Source organism: Nerophis lumbriciformis, linkage group LG21, assembly GCF_033978685.3.
Source record: "Nerophis lumbriciformis linkage group LG21, RoL_Nlum_v2.1, whole genome shotgun sequence".
NCBI classification, from domain to species: Eukaryota; Metazoa; Chordata; class Actinopteri; order Syngnathiformes; family Syngnathidae; genus Nerophis; species Nerophis lumbriciformis.
The window spans coordinates 34459698-34465000 of record NC_084568.2 but is presented as its reverse complement, the minus strand read 5'-3'; the positions used below and the strand labels follow the sequence as shown (position 1 = coordinate 34465000).

Below are 5303 nucleotides of genomic sequence, written 5' to 3'. Positions count from 1 at the left end.
TTTCCCCGACAGAGGGCCACTTAAATATTAACACTGAATTAGTAATCTGGCATTCAGTAATTATATCAAACCTACTTATGGTTTACAACCTTGTCAAATAATATGAAAGCTAAGATTATTACCAAAGGCTTAGGTCAGGCTGATTACAAAAACAAATACTAATCAACCCATTTAAACTGATGAAAGATAAATGTACTAACAATTACATGGTGCTAAAATGAATAAATTCTGACTAAACTAATAATAGATTATACATGTGTTCCTCAAATAAACTTGCAATAAAATTTAAATGCAATTTGATATACATTTAACCCCTTTAGTCGTATTTTTTGCGCTTAAGAAACTGCTATGATTGTAGCTCCAGACTTCTTTGTTTGTTTTCATTACTGCTACAAGTGGTCAAAATGTGTATTACCCATACGGACCGCAGATGAGAACATATTTTTTGGCCGGCCATCCATTTCTACCGCTTGTCCCTCTCAATGGTGAAGAAACACTGGACGAGATACCTGTTAGCCCCGCCCTCTGACTTTGATGGGTGAATTTGACAGGTGAAATAAATTCATGAAGTGCTGATGCAAGTATTTGGATGAATCATTAAATAATAAATGTAATTAATAAATAATTATAATTTGAAATATTTAGACATTTTTTATTTTTTATTAAACGTTTTTTTTATTTTCTTGAAAATATTTGTTTATTGGGTTTTTAGCCACATAATTGACAGAATTAGTCAAACATGTTTTTCTTTATTTCTCCCACTCCCAACAAGTAACTACACAATAAAACAATCGTAATAACAATACTAATAATTGAATAAATAGATTAAAGAAACAATCAGAATAATACTAATAAATGCAGAAATTCATGTAAAACAATTATAATACAAATTAAATAAAAAAATATAATCATTATAATCATTACATTAATAAATACAAACCATCATCTTAATACTACTAATAAATAAATAAATACAAATCATAATAACACTAATAATTAAATAAACAATCATAATAATAATTCTAATTAAATAAATAAGTACAAAATTATATTAATACAACTAATAATTAAACAAATAAAAACAGTCATAATAATAACAATAATAATTAAATAAATAAACAATCATAATAATAATAATTCTAAATAAATGCAAAATCATATTAATACAACTAATAATCAAACAAATAAAAGCAGTCATAATAATAACGATAATAATGAAATAAAGAAATAAAAAAGATAGATATCAACACAAAACTACAGGCAGTTGCATTCCTGAATGGCCCCAGAGAGCAGCAACAACCCGCAAGCATATAAAAGGCTCATAAACAACCCACATTTCAATTGTTTCAATCGGGATTCATTTGGAGATCAGTCTCTCCAATATACCGTATTTTTTTGGAGTATAAATCGCTCCGGAGTATCAGTCGCACTGGCCGAAAATGCATAATAAAGAAGGAAAAAAACATATAAGTCGCACTTGAGTATAAGTTGCATTTTTTGGGGAAATGTATTTGATAAGGGACGGCGTGGCGCAGTGGAAGAATGGCCGTGCGCGACCCGAGGGTCCCTGGTTCAATCCCCACCTAGTACCAACTTCGTCATGTCCGTTGTGTCCTGAGCAAGACACTTCACCCTTGCTCCTGATGGGTGCTGGTTAGCGCCTTGCATGGCAGCTCCCTCCATCAGTGTGTGAATGTGTGTGTGAATGGGTAAATGTGGAAGTAGTGTCAAAGCGCTTTGAGTACCTTGAAGGTAGAAAAGCGCTATACAAGTACAACCCATTTATCATTTATCATTTATAAAAGCCAACACCAAGAATAGACATTTGAAAGGCAATTTAAAATAAATAAAGAATAGTGAACAACAGGCTGAATAAGTGTACGTTATATGAGGCATAATTAACCAACTGGTATGTTAACGGAACATATTATGGTAAGAGTCATTCAAATAACTATAACATATAGAACATGCTATACGTTTACCAAACAATCTGTCACTCCTAATCGCTAAATCCCATGAAATCTTATACGTCTAGTCTCTTACGTGAATGAGATAAATAATATTATTTTATATTTTACGCTATTGTGTTAATCATTTCACACATAAGTCGCTCCTGAGTATAAGTCGCAAACTATGAAAAAAACTGAAAAATACGGTATTTCAGAAAAGCACCCCACAGTTTTTGAAACCTTGCAGAGCAAGCAAATGAAACGTACTTGTACATGAAATAAATGAGTGGCATTGACAAGATTTGACTTAATGACACTCTTAAGTGATTATTAGAAAATTAATTTTTTTTTCATTTGACCCTCCATATCTCAGACTAAAGGAACAATTTGTGTATTCGACATCTAACCTTGCCTACTGTTTGTCTTGTCTTCATATTTTCTGTCATTTCTACAACTCTTTACCGTTGTTTTGTTTTTGATTTGCCCATCGCTCTCGCGTTTGCCATTTTCCTTCCTTTCTTTACGTCCACCCTCCAGTCTCGGCAGGAGAGCTTTGCGCCATCTTCAAGGATGCTTCTCCATAGTTCCTTGAGCAAGACGGCAAAACGACAACTCTTTTAGTCACTGGAAATAATTCAAGGACCGTCCGGCGACGCAACAACAATGCTTTTTTGTGACTGGAGAGTTGTCATCGCACCTCCAGGAAATAACCGCACCTGAAACTGCGTTGAAGCTGTGACCGCTCTCCTCATTGCCCTCAACCCAAAGGAAATGTTGCAGTTAAGACGTGAACCTGCTGCTACCACAGATCAGCGTGCAAGAGAAGCATGGAAGGAAGTCCGTTTAAAAGAGCCACTTTTTGCCCCGTTGTTCGGTTGGATTTCTTTCACCGCTTGCTTTCCGTAACGAGGAACTCTGTCCATCCTCATCCATCTGCTCCTGAGGATGGATTTAAAATGCAATTTCAAGGCCATGTTGGAGAGAACCGTTCATTTCTACGTTTTGTTTTCTTTCTTAGCTTGCTGACATTCTGCATGCTGGGCAGTGGTGGCAATTGCAGGGCTCAAGAAGACGCACTTAGTGATGCATTTTTGTTGATATTTCCACCCCTTACTTTAATTTCTCCCGCATATGTCAAGTTGGAATTGCCACAAAACACAATTTAAGATATTCAACACTCTACTGCCATCCGGCGGCTAAAGTGGGTATTGCAACCCCCCCTAATTCGTCACGTTAATGTGTCAGGTAAACCGCGCCTACTGGACCATTACCCTCGCGCAGATCCAAACACCTCAAAATCACACAGAAAGGCAACGACATAGAAACTATAGTCAAACCTGTCTTTAGTGACCACTCAAGCGAAACAATGAAAGTGACCACTATCAACGAGTGACCGCCATTTAGAATTTCCGTACATGTCGACCTTTAAACAACTACGTATTCATGTGCATGTATACGGAATTGTGGTGAAGCCTTTGTTTTTATAGTTTTGGAACCGTGCTGTTGAATTTGAGGCTGCTCATTGTCGCTCACCTAAACAGGACGTTGGTTCCCGTTCATGCCAGACTTTTGGCGAGACCTACCGAGTCCCGGCACAGCTGCATGGTCTGGCTGCATGGTCCACCGCAGATCCCACTTAAGAAAGGACATTTCGTGTGATGGCAAAATTCTGATATCGGTGGCCGGTATGCGGAGTCGGAAAACTGTTTTGGGTTGCCAAATGAGTGGCCGCTATAGATGAGGTGTATAACACTACTTTTTTCTGCGGGGGAAATTTTTGTGGCCGCTGTCGGCAAGTGGTCGCCGTAGAGAGGTGACCGCTAACACAGGTTTGACCGTATTTCCAAACTTCACACCGCGTTCCTACCACCAATGTTGAGACTCACACTTTGCCATCGTGCTGTATTACCAAAGATCTTAACTGGCAGGTGTACGCACAGAACAGCATGTCGCAAATTATGCACAACCTGTAAATCGTGAGATTCAGTGCAGTTAACGAGGGATTCTAGTAAAATTCAGTACAGTTAACAAGGGACTCTAGTGAGATTCAGTGCAGTTTACAAGGGACTAGTGAGATTCAGTGCAGTAAACGAGGGACTAGTGAGATTCAGTACAGTTAATGAGGGATTCTAGTGAGATTCAGTGCAGTAAACGAGGGATTCTAGTGAGATTCAGTGCAGTTAACGAGGGATTCTAAGGAGATTCAGTACAGTTAACGAGGGATTCTAGGGCGATTCAGTACAGTTAACAAGAGACTCTAGTGAGATTCAGTGCAGTTAACGAGGGACTAGTGAGATTCAGTGCAGTAAACGAGGGACTAGTGAGATTCAGTACAGTTAATGAGGGATTCTAGTGAGATTCAGTGCAGTAAACGAGGGATTCTAGTGAGATTCAGTGCAGTTAACGAGGGATTCTAAGGAGATTCAGTACAGTTAACGAGGGATTCTAGGGAGATTCAGTACAGTTAACAAGAGACTCTAGTGAGATTCAGTGCAGTTAACGAGGGACTAGTGAGATTCAGTGCAGTAAACGAGGGACTAGTGAGATTCAGTACAGTTAACGAGGGATTCTAAGGAGATTCAGTACAGTTAACGGTGGATACTAGTGAGATTCAGTACAGTTAACAAGGGACTCTAGTGAGATTCAGTGCAGTAAACGAGGGACTAGTGAGATTCAGTACAGTTAACAAGGGACTAGTGAGATTCAGTACAGTTAACGAGGGATTCTAAGGAGATTCAGTACAGTTAACAAGAGACTCTAGTGAGATTCAGTGCAGTAAACGAGGGACTAGTGAGATTCAGTACAGTTAACGAGGGATTCTAAGGAGATTCAGTACAGTTAACAAGGGACTCTAGTGAGATTCAGTGCAGTAAACGAGGGACTAGTGAGATTTAGTGCAGTAAACAAGAGACTAGTGAGATTCAGTACAGTTAACGAGGGATTCTAAGGAGATTCAGTACAGTTAACAAGAGACTCTAGTGAGATTTAGTGCAGTAAACGAGGGACTAGTGAGATTCAGTACAGTTAACGAGGAATTCTAAGGAGATTCAGTACAGTTAACAAGGGACTCTAGTGAGATTCAGTGCAGTAAACGAGGGACTAGTGAGATTTAGTGCAGTAAACGAGAGACTAGTGAGATTCAGTACAGTTAACGAGGGATTCTAGTGAGATTCAGTGCAGTAAACGAGGGACTAGTGAGATTCAGTACAGTTAACGAGGGACTAGTGAGATGCAGTACAGTTAACAAGGGATTCTAAGGAGATTCAGTACAGTTAACGGGGGATTCTAGTGAGATTCATTCAGTATAGTTAACAAGGGACTCTAGTGAGATTCAGTGCAGTTAACGAGGGACTA

At 38.6% G+C, this 5303-nt stretch overlaps 1 protein-coding gene across 1 annotated transcript in view; it reads left to right on the top strand.

Moving 5' to 3' along the window:
• csmd2 (CUB and Sushi multiple domains 2) overlaps window positions 1–4706 on the top strand; it is an 828472-nt gene extending 823766 nt beyond the window's left edge. The window contains exon 72 of the mRNA XM_061982429.2: window positions 2487–4706. The gene's annotated coding sequence lies outside the window, so the exon portion shown is untranslated. The remainder of the gene's footprint in view (window positions 1–2486) is intronic.
• Window positions 4707–5303: the final 597 nt, after the last annotated feature.